Raw genomic sequence first — 12804 nt, forward strand, 5'->3', positions numbered from 1 at the left:
TAGAACGGAACACTTCAATTTCTCATTGACGTGTTCCCACAGAAAGTTTAAATTATAATGAAACAGCACTTTCTGATGGAAAAATATGCTGTCAGAAAATTACTGACCAGGACTGTTTCAGATCTGCTGATGAAGAGCTCTGCAAAACTACCAGTTTCTCCTATTGCTGAAATCAGGCTGGAGCGCTCTATACAGAGCACATCAAAGCTTAATAGACAGTTTTCTCCTTGGCCAGCAGAAGGCAGATTTTTTGCCACAGGGATTTTAGGATCTCCAAATTAGGGTTTTGTGATTGCCAGGAAAGGTTTAGTAGGCTTAACAGTCAGCGTTTCTTCTGGGTTAGTAACACTGTAGATAAAAACACCACATCTGTGCAATCTGTTTTAAATATTAAGCTCTATCAATAGAGTGTAAAAAGTTTGCCAGTTACTTATGAGCAATGTGTATAAATAGTGCTCTAAGTGTAATTTTATGAACATAAAAAATAATAGCTAGTCCTGCACCAGAAAAATTGCATTCTTACTGATACAGATAATCGAACTAGGAGACTGAGGTATGAAAATATGTCTGAATTAAACCTCTGTTCATGATACTGCTGGGATCCAGAGCCACCTGATGGCCATCCTGCAGCTGTCTGGATTTAATGTGCTTTCTTTCTTGTTCATTCCGTCTGTGACAATGAGACAAAATATGTATTTTAACTGACGTATGAAAAATTCCTCCGCTTTACTTTGGATGGCCTATTGGTTTTTTACTATAATTAAGACATGACCTTTTAATCACACTTGGCAATTCCTCTAATGCTATGTTCACATAGTGTAATTAGCCATGGGAGAGAGATGTGCAAGCACCTGACAACAGAAAATGGTGACAATTAAGGATGAACACTGACATTTGATAAGACGTAAGAACCCATTTCTTTCCTTGTTTTCTCAGGTCTCTCAGCCAGCAAGATAATTGCTCCCAATTTAGGAATATTAGCTCTGAGGATAAAATGGGTCTAAGTGGCTACAGAATTAGAAATGACAACACTGCATGGCCATTGTCTTATAGACAGAGCTGTACCAAATCCAACGTACAAATTTCTCAAATATTCTTAAAAAAACAATGGGGAGAGATATTTTCAATTCTGTGACCAGCTACTCACACAGAACTCCTGATTTTGCTGTGTTTACAAGACTACATTAGTATAATTCAGCTTCCACAGTTTTAATTAAGCTTTAAGTGAAGTTAATTTGGTAAAAATGTAATTAATAATACAGTGTTTCTACTGCAGTCTAAAATAAGGGGAAGGCTGCTTTAAGGAGGAAAGAGTGAAAGTTTTCCTAATTGGGTAAGGCATCTTGCTACAATGAGTATTAGTATTACTGCTGTTCCTGAAGTGGTTTCGATCTGCTTTTCAGTGAAAACCCAAAACATAAGCTGCAAAGGAGTAACTCCTATCAGTATGGAGTAACAAGGATTATAAACCTGATAACGATTCTCTTCTTTTCTGCCATGAATACTGATAGTGCTGATCTGTGAGTTGAAGATCAGGCATTAAACTACTGGTTTCACACTGCAGACTACTTACCTTGCTGTTTCAGTTCAAAGTGAGTCACAGAGAATCACAATTCCCCACAGAATCCACAGTCATGCCAAAAAAGTATATTTGTTTTAAAAATGAGGAGCATGAACCCAAAATATCTTTTATGAGAAGTCACTGTGTGAGTTCAGTGGATGAGTCTCCATCTTGCACTGGATGCGTTTATTACAGGAGCTCTAACAGACCTCTTGGCTTGAAACGAAAAAATAATTGTGTGAGCAAAAAACCAAGGGCGTGAACAAACAAAACTGTTTAAGGCAAGGAATGAATGAGGCACCTTTTATCCAGGGAGGACATATTTTTAACTGAAACTTAGATTACTATAAAAAACTCAAACAGTTGGAGTAGACAAGAATGGAGGATTATTGATTTCAAGGGGGGAACATAATGCTCATCAACAGAACACGGGAAGCTATAGCACGTTTCAAGAAAAACTTTGACCTACATGCCCAAAACACTGTAATTCAGTACCTTGAAAAATCCAGCAGACACAGGTAAAGAAATTTAAACAATAAGTGAACATTGTTCTATTTCTCATTCTAACCCTTAAGCATGTCAACAGAATTCCTTGCCATTTAATCCAATAGAAAAAAGATTAATGCAATAAAACATCACAGAAAAGTAAATCTATTATAGCTGAATTCTCTTCATTCATATCTGCCAGCTGTTCTACTAGCTGTATATTAACTAAGAGAGTAGTAATGCTCACAAAATTAGTAAAAATTAAGGGATATAACGGGACATACCTCAACTTCCCAGGAATCAATCAAGTATTAGCAATATGCTTTGTTAAAATAAAAAAAAAAAACAAAAAAAAACCACAAAAAAAAAACAACAAAAAAACAAACAAAAAAACCACCAAACAGTTCCAGAAGGTATCTAGAATTCAGATCCATCATTTAAGCAGTCTTGTGGCTGCTAAACTAAAATCTCTTGTTTGAGCACAGAGGCCTGATTTCAAATTGTGCTGAGAAGCCTCTGCTCCCATTAACTTTAAATAGCATCGCGGATACTCAGCATTTCTAAGAATCAGGCCTTAGAGAACTCAGCCAAAGCTTATAGTGTAGAAAATTTATATTACTTGGAAGAGGCTGAGATGGACATTAAGCAGTGCAACACCTCCTTGCAAGCAGAAAATAGTAATTATGGGCAGCATTAACCCTCAAAATAGCTCTTCTATTTTGGGATGTTTGGGGAATTGGTGCAAGGTCCTGGCATTAACCACAGCAGCACTAGTAGCTTAATAGCTTTTTTCCTGGCTCAAATACAGAGATTAGGGTGTTCTGGGCAACGTTTTGCCATACTTCCTTATTCTCTTGATGACTCCCACAAAATAAACCAGATGGAAGAAGCAGGAAAAACAAGCATAAACTACAAGATCGCCTCTTTCTTCAGAGTTCTCTACAAATGTATGGATAGATCAGTAGATTTACAAACTCCTCTGCTTCGTTTAGCTTCAGATTATGTTACTTTTCTACCATAAGACAACCAAGACACCTCTGAAACTTTCACTAAAGTTGATAGATCTGTTGGTTGTAACTGACAGTCTAGCATAGGAATAGCGTCGATATGAAGGTTATAATGCATCTGCGCTCTACTTCACACACTGGACACAGTTAATCAGCCAAGACATTTCTGTATTAGCACCACTGTGGCTCTTCTCTTTTTCACTGTAAATACATAATAGCCACCATCAATTGGAACCAATGAATATACATACTATTCGCAAATTTATGAGAACAACCTGTCAATTAGCAACATTGTGCTTCTGGCTACCTGTTTTTGTCAATGAAGAACTACATTAAATTGATCTAAAACTGCAGCACTAACCTTCCACTAAGTATTTATCTAAGGCAACTAAATTTTAGTCTGCATAGGGACCATCTATTCCTTCTTGAACAGTTACTCTACAAAAAGGTGTTTATTCTATAAAGTCATACTTGTTTGAATAGTAATCACCTCAGATCTCTGAAGAACCCAAACTGGTTTGATCCAAAAGTTGAGTGAACTCTTCTGAAATGCAGCACCTAGTATGTTCTGTGGAACTCGGTCCTAACACAATTATTCACTCCAGCAAGATACTAACAACTGTTCGGAGCAGAAGATGACTAAACCCCTTGCTGATATTGAACTAAATCATAATCACTTCTATTGCCAGGGATTGCCTCAATCATGGATTAAGACTTGATCTTTATGCGCTGGCTCAAGGGACACATGCAGATCTTAAGAGAATGTTATCAACCACTGACTGCACTGGGGACTATGGTAAATAGAAAGAATGGTCCTGAAGATCGCAGAAAAACTGTCTGCAGCTAATGTGTCTGAAACAATTAGTCTGAATCACAAAATGACTAGTAAAAATACACTTACACATCCAATTCCTCATGACATACCTTTGAAATGGCAACTGATGTATTCATGATCAACGTACCTCGCCCAGTGCCATTCATGACTGGGAAATGGCATGTATGAGCTAAGTGCTATAATCTCAAAGAATAACGATTTCACAGTAAGATACTGTAATGCTAAAAAAAAATCTGAATCCCTAATATACTTTTATTTATTTACAGCCTGAATTGCTGATTCTCGATCAAGGTAACAGGCTGCTATAGGAGAAATTCACCCTGGTTCAATTTTTAAGCAGACTCCAGGAGAAATAGTCAAACACCATTTGATAAATGGTGATAAAGTGCAAAACAAGAAATTGTGAGGAAGGGCTATTCTATCCAAGCACACTCAATAATACAGCAATCAGATGGTTAAGCAATATCAACATACTATTATCAAGACAGCTAAGACAGTGTTATCACTGTCTCTAAAGGCAGTTTCATTCTCTTCAAGGCCCCATTATGCAAACATGGCAGGTGTGCTGGGTTTGCTATGCAGGGCATGTGGGTTCAGTCATCTCAGAAAGAGCCAAAAGACTGAGAGAAGGAGCAGGTGAAGGACAGTAAAAAGCTGCAATATGTAACAGCCTAGGCAGATCTAGAAACAGTAGCAGCAGCAGGTTTGGGATGAGTGTTTTGCAGATAATTCTGCAATGATCATGACGAGTCTTAGTCTACAAAGCTCACTGCATTAAAGGGATTCCACAGAAAGCATGTCTGATGTCAGTTCTATAGTCAGTATTCTTGAGTATCTAATATTTACTTTTCAGTTATTTATTATACATTTTCACTCAAAAGACATCTACTTAGACAAAAGAAGATGAAAGTTCTTTGATAAAAGTTGATAACAGATCTTACCACAAAATCTTACCACAAAAAACATAATTTCACATGCATTTTGAAAGGTTTCACAGCACTGCACAGCTGAATGTAACTGACACATTTTAATACATACAGACAGAATGCATCAGCTCAAGATTATGCTGATTTTTTTAGCACTACTTTTTCTTCTCGCTTATCTACCTATTCAGTTTTTTCAAAGCTGTCTTTACCCAGGAGAAAAATATTAATGCCAAAGTAGTATCAAAAAGCAGCGATCTTGAGGCAGCAGTGAGTATTTTCTAAACGATAAAGTCACTCTTCTCCCACCTTTCTTTGCAGTATTTCCTCCTGAAAGCATGGGAGTGCACTTGCTTGCTCATCACTCTTGCTACCCTAAACAACTGAGATAGCTTTGTTCTTCTGCACCAGCAGTTCTGCTCATGAACACTGAAACTGAATTTCCTTTTTTAGACAGCAAGGACGCAGACTTTCTTCCTCTTCTCCCTCCCTCTGCCTCCCCTCCCCCTCCTACAGTCATTTCTGTGCCCTCATCTTACCTTCAACAGCAGAAGAAATCCATGCTGCAGTTTTTTTCCTCGTTAGCAGCTCTATGGCAACAGCAGCTCCGAGGCAGCAGTCCTTTATGGTTCTCACTTTTCTCTCTTTCCTTCTGCATAAAGATACACTGTTTGTCCAGTAAATTAGCAAAGACAATTCTGATGTGATGTAAATTAATAAACACAATTCCAATGTGATTTCAGAAAAAAATGTGCTCCCAGGGGTACAAAGTTGTATTCCCAGAATAGCTGAATGTTAGCAATGCAAATGAATAATACTAAAGGAAATCCTTTTATGTAATAAAGTGTAAAATCATCTTTGTGATAACTCAGCTTTCTTGGACAGAAAAGTGGAAAAAAAACCTCTGAGCTTAAGGTACACAAAATATCACATCCAAATGAAGTCTTGAAACTCTACTTATCTTATTGTTTGACTGCGTCTTCATTCATTATTAACACATAAATTACATCAGTGGTTTGTTTGTTAAATTCCTTCTGAAATAAAAGGCATAATGTCATACAGTATCTTGTAGTCTCATAACCCATGGAAAAGTGTGTATCAGAAGAAAAGAAAAAAATACCAGTAATTGCGTGGTTACCAAATACTATAGTATCAGCCTGCTTAGAAATTAGGATTTTCCTGACTTTGCTACTTTTAAATAAATCAGAAGAATGAGCTACAAATAAATGTTGAATATGATAACAAATAAAATAACTCCTTAAGACTCAGAAACAAACATTACCAGAAGCTCTTTGAATAGAGGCACATATATTTTCTTTACTTATTGCAAAAAAATTGCCAGTAAATTATAATCTAATCACTTTCAATACATGCATGAAATAAACAAACCAACAAATTTCTGTAATTCAGCATAAATTCTCCTTTCTGCCTCCTGCTGTGTAAAGAACAAAGGTTTCTGGCCACTGCCAATTGCTGTGACATGACGTGTTAAAGTGCATGCCCCGGATTAGCACAAGCAATGACACAGTTACTCCTGGCTAAAATAATGTGATCACCTGCATCCTGTCTGTGCTTGCATTAGTGGATGTCCATGCTTGCTTGCATCAGTGGACCCCAGGAAACGTAGGCAGCTGTTTCTGGGTGCAACCTGAGAGGAAAAGAATGAATTCCCTACTATCCAACACCTTATATGTTCATTTTTTGTCTCATCTGTATTCAATTAGCATATAAAATAATACAGAATAGCATTCTGGGGTGCCTTACAGCACAAACTAAGGATTGGCCTACAGAGGCTTCACAACAGTAAAAAGAAACCCCAAACAACAGAGCAGAACAATTACAAGACAGTTTCTTAGCAGCCCACTTGGCAGCTTCATGGGCACACATTTCAGACCCAATCATGACAATAGCATGCATCTGTAACACTGTGAAAGAGAAAAGCCTTGTAATATTTACATTTTTCATCCAAAAAATATCAGAAAGATTAACAAACCAAACAAACAAAATGTTTAAACAAGTCACAAAGTTTTTCTTTATTAATTTTTTAAACTTTCACCCATGTAGAACCTCAGCTTCCTACCCAGAACTGACTGCTTTGTAGGCTGAAGCATAGCACATAAGGCAATCAGTCCCAGCCTTAAACAGTTTACAATCTAAGAGATCCTTCAAAGACAGGAGATTATAATTTCTATTTTACAGGCAGGCAAAACAAGGGCACAAAGCTGAAACTACTCATCTATAATTTCGTATGAAGCCAGTATTAGTGACAGAAACAAAACTCAGGGAATCTGAGCTATAGTTACCTGCAGAACTGAACAGACTGAATTTTCTTACAAAAAGTAAAGTTCAGTAGAAAACTTTCAGTTTGTAGAAATTAAGATTTATCTTGAAACAATACTTCTGGCTACAAAACTCATTTTATTAATGACATAATATTTATCTTTATTGTTAACATTTACATGTTGTAACAAGCTCTATAAACTGCAAAATACTCTTTTGCAGATTAAAATGCTCTGCTAGAGGAGGAAGAGACTTCAGTTAACAGACAAGGCTGGACATGGACAGAAAGCTTCTGTTAAAGAGCAATGAAGTAATTGCTGTGATATCTTACTCTTGATGTTTAGGCATGTACACATTTTAAATATTCTGACAATAAAGGCTTGTAAGACTCTCATACCAAAGCTTTCTGTGCAATGCTGTATCAGTTCATAAAACTTAGCCATTTTGTCACTAATCTAAGATGGGCCCTCATAACTCATAGCACTGCACATAAACTCTGAAAAGCACAGTGTGCTTCCTCTGATGTCTAAAAGTGCAATTTGGATGGGGAAGGACAGAGTCGTATGACTTGATCTCATCAGTAGGACATAGGGCATCTTTCAAGGTAAGCATACTTACAAAATACATTAGAGATTACTATTTTTTTACCACAAACTCTGTTCCTGTGAATATACCCCTGTAAAATCTAAGAACTGATTGGCCTTTTTGGTGTTTTCATCTTGGCTTGGTTCACATGCAGTAGTTCCTCCTTCTGAGAACACAACACTCAACTTTTTTATCAGTGAGGAAAGGTAGTCAAAATTAAATAGAGAGTATAGGTCTGTCTGTAGTGGCTGTGCCAAAAATTAAACAACTGAAATCAGCTCAGCAGTTAAAAACCTCAAGCATCTTCAGTGGATCCCAAATTGAATAACCATGAGAATAAATAACTTACATAGATGGTTAACCAACACCAGAAGGAAAAATGTTTTCTTCGAAAGAATGCATAGGCTCATATTTACCTTTCTCTCAGAATTGGAAAAAACATTCTTTGCAGGCTGTCTCATAGAAATATGAGACATGCACTATTTCATGGTAGTGCAGAAGTCTTCCAATTGACTTAAAAAGTAAATGTAACCACAGTACTCTCTCAGGATGTTATCAGCAGCTGCCACCTGCTTAATCTCTCTAGCTTTCTTTACTTTTGTAATAGAAAGAACAAACTCTACCCTGAAAGTATGCATGTAACTTCTATCAAAGATTTCTAAGCCTCCTACTACAACTGATCTCCGCATTTTTCAAACATTTGCTCACACGTAACCTCTGAGCCAAATACCATCACCCCCACTTTACAGAGGAGAAAACTGAACTGCAGAAAGAGCTCTCGTTCCAATGAAAGTCAATGGCAAGTCTCTAATAATCTGTTCAATTTTAGTGCTAAAATTACATGTCTGTGGTTACACTGGGAGTCTTTAACACAACAGAGAACAGAGCTAAGCTGAATCCATGTCCTGGACCTGACTACAAGCCTTAAAAACTGCAAGAAAGAATCTAATCGCTCAACCAAGGAGACCATTCAAGACCTAAAACTACGACTATCGAGTTTTATAGTGTGCAGAGGACTGAATGACTAAGAAAATCAAAGAAAGAAAAGTATATTTTTGTTTCAAGTATTTGGGTTGGGATTTTATTGTGCCAACATTCTTCTTATTACCAGAACAGTTACTGAAACCATAAGACCACCATAAGTGATCCCATATGATAGTTTTCTTACTTTATACTCATTCAAAGAATTAACAGTAATTTACATACTTCCTCTAAGAAAGGAAATACTCATTTACTAAAATTCAACACTAGTTTTTTATTACAAGCCCAACATAACGCTAACTGAAGTAAATGGGAATTTTTTCACAAGTTCAAAGGCCACTGGATGAAACTATATATAGCTATTATAAAAATAAGAAGTATTTAACTTCCCTTAGTTCTTTTGATTTTTGACCCCCTGAGACAGGGCTGAGAATCCCAGGTTCCTCTGAGGCCCCAGAACATTTCTGCCTCTTCCTTTCAGCAGCAGGTTACAAGAACTTTCCCACTCTATAAAAGAGAAATCATCTTTCTTAAAAAACTCATAGAGAACTTCATTATTCCAGAATAAGAAATATTTAATGGATAACTTTGAGATCTCTGAAGGCACTAAGGTCACTACAAGTCTGAATTGAAGCTTCAAACTCTAAGAGGAAATGAATTAATGGATGAATAACCTGAAATATGGAATTCACACAACTTGGTCATTTCTTTAAAAAACAAGAAGTAAATTAGTCTTAAACAGTTTAACAAATGAATATCATAAACAAAAAAATTCTTACTGGGAATGAGAGAACTCAGGCTAAGAAAGAAAACTATGCAAAACTGAAGCAGGAACGCTACTTGGAGTCCTGTGCTCGAAGCAGTTAGGGAGCACGAGCCACAAACCACCACGCATACATTTCAGACAAGTGAGTCAGCTGGTCAGCAAAAAGGTCCTATCCACCCCATGTCATCTGCGCAAGTCTGGATATCTTGAATAGATTGAGCATGTGGGACAATTAAATTAACTAAAGCAGCTTAAATCCCACTGGCTTTCTATAGTGCTTGGCTCCTAAATCATTTAAGCATTTTTGAAAATGTTCCTTATTGGCCTAGCAGACAAGTATTCAGTGAGACAAAACTTCATCTGGGAGAGAAAATTCTGTGTCTGGATGTACTTGCAATTCACTCAATGAGGACATCATGGAGATTTCACAACACAAGTTTAATTACAGTTACAAAGAGTAGAAATATCTGTCAAAGCATAACAAAGTTGTAAAATAACCTTAAAAAAGAATGACAAAGCAAGCCTAGCAGCCTAATGTACTAATGTCATCATAATGCGGATTTCAAATTCCACTGAGATACTAAAGAATACAAAGCAAACTTTCTCAGTGCATTAAAACCACTGCATCTTATAAATTCTTATTTAGTTTGTTTAGATTATCATTTCAGTGGAATGACAAAAAAGCATAAGTTAGCATTAATGAAACCCTGTGACTGTATTTAAATAACAAGCATGGGACTGCTGGAACTTGGACCTTGCCTCTCCCCTGGAGATTTTCCAGAATCTTTCCTATCCATTCCTGCATCTGAGGAAGCATGCTTTTGTTTAGGCAGCATCCTTTGGGAATGACGAATTGAAAAACATTACTTCTTGCGAACAACACCCTAACAAATCATCTTGATCCTTAACGTGACCTACTGTGAATAAACTCTGCCTGTTTACAATTACTTTCTTTGCCCTGCTAGCTGTGGCAATCAAATAATACACAGCACGTACTCTAGAATCAGACTTGCAAATGCAGGAGAGGAACTCTGGATCTTCCAGGTTTCGTGTGAAATACATGACAGTTTCATGGTAAATTCAAATCATGGCATGAGATTTCTAAAAGGAGATTTCTGAAATTTCCTAATGCAAACTGTGACATTGCCTTTGCCAGTATATTGGCGAGCAGGGATTGCTCAACTTGAGCTCAGTTTCAGGAGGTGTCAGCTCCTACTGCTTTCTTTAGATACATCATTCTTTACTTCAATCTGCATGAATAATGACTGGAAACCCAACTGCTAAACCAGCCATTCCATCTGTTACCCCCCGTTAACAAATGTATAATTATATTCATTCTCACTAAAGAGCTCATGATTCACCAGGATTGTCTTTTGGGGAGACATCAACTGAAGTATATTATGTGCACATACAAATGTGGCCACGGATCCTATCTTTAGTAGCACAGACATATTATTTAGTATCTTTTTGGTATCTCTTTTGCCTGATGATAACATGAACCTGGTCCTTGAGGAGCAAGTTTTCAGTTGAGAGTGCTCTAGAAATCTTAATAAGATTTAAAGCCAGGGGGCCATAACTAATCCCAGTGTCAATCCAAGATTTTTGTCAGTGACAAAATTTGACCTTTCAATACCTCTCACTATGATGCTTCATGTTCAGAACACAAATAATCCCAGGCAGAACATGGCTGCCACCACTCTAAAAATACACAAATTAGATATGGGATCACAAATGAAATGGCTGTTTGCCCTACTACAACCAAAGAGGTATTTCTCAAACTGTGTTCAGGTACACAGGTTTTAAAGAGCACAAAATGTCAAAAATGTTTCCTCTAGTACAGTTAGGGTCATTGCTAGGATAACAATCCTGGATTTCTGCTATCTTGTTTCACAAAAAGAGAGGACTGATTCAGTGTTTCCAACTGTTTGCTTATCCCAAGTTAATGAAACAAAATTTCTTTCCTCTTTCCACTTGGTGAAACAAGTCAATGATTTTCACTGGAGGGAACACTGGATTCCTTTTCTCATATGCCTTGATGTGGAACATCCATACGAATCTCTAACGTGGGAACTGATGATTTGTTTCTTAAAACATAATTTCATAGTTCCAGTCATATAACACTTAAGGCAAACAGAGAGCATCTGACAAGTGGCTGCCTGACTGGGGACCTGATTCTATAGCAGTAGATGAAAATAATGATGAAACAGAGCAAATAACACGGCCGACTAATCAGATTTGTCAAACTCTGCCACAACCACGTGACAGGAGATACCAATACGCTCACCAACTTTTCCTGATATTCAGGCATCAGGTAAATCACAGATGAACAAAATTCTCAGAGACATGGAAGTTTCAAGCTCCTCTATAACGGCCACTGACCAGGAGCTCTGGGGGGCAGGTAGCACTGTTTGGCTCCAGTTCCCTAATGTCCACATAAAGAAATCTTGGCATCTGATCGAGAGACTCTCAGATGCTGTTATGGCAAACAGTAAATAACAAAATAATTTTTAAAAATTGTCCCTTGATTGAAGGTAATAGTCAAAAAACGTTTCCTGAGTTTTGGTTGGGGTTTTTGTTTTTTTGTTTTTTTTTTTTTGAACAGGATGAAGTTTGGTCAAGTGGAGTAAAACAAGACTTGCAGCAAGTTAGAGCAATGGGAACAGTTTCTCCTATAACTGTCCTTAAAGAAAGCTAGGAAAGCCTTGTTAGTTAAAAACTACTTTTGTCAAAACCGAACTTTCAAAGTGGTTTGAATACACAGGTAATCTGAAATGACACTAATGTCTTTATAGGAAAAGGTAAACTAAATACTTGTTTCTGAGATTACAAATGTTTTTTAAGAAGACATTTAAAGTCTGTGGAAAATGATGGCTTACCTTCCTGAAATTTCACATGTCAAGAAATCTTTTCCGCTCAGGTTTGCAAATATGCTAAGACCTAATTGCAATTCTTAAATAAAAAGTATATACATTATACAGCTTTCTTAATAAATGTTCAGGAACCTTAATAAAGACGAATATTCAGCAGTGTTATTTCTTCCATTTAGCCCCAAAGTAATTTTTAGCAGGAAATCTTAATTGTGCCAGCCGGAACCTGTGTTCATGTTCTTTCTTCAGTCCATCCTGTTTCTTTTACAACCAGAGGTTTATGGGTCCACGCAAATTGCTATCATTCATTTAAAAAGGCCTCCAGTTATTGTTGCATGGCTGTCTAAATTGCAAATACAAGAAGCAGCCTCAATATTTTCTACCCAGCAAGGGCAGAAAAAACTTGAGAGCATTAGGATGGGTTGACAGAGGAGCTGCATTTATGTAATTCAGCTGGGATATTCATGTGTTGCATTATTTTTACAGATAATACTGCCCCAGCAGATGCTACCG

The sequence above is a fragment of the Gavia stellata genome, chromosome 11, assembly GCF_030936135.1.
Source record: "Gavia stellata isolate bGavSte3 chromosome 11, bGavSte3.hap2, whole genome shotgun sequence".
Classification (NCBI taxonomy): domain Eukaryota; kingdom Metazoa; phylum Chordata; class Aves; order Gaviiformes; family Gaviidae; genus Gavia; species Gavia stellata.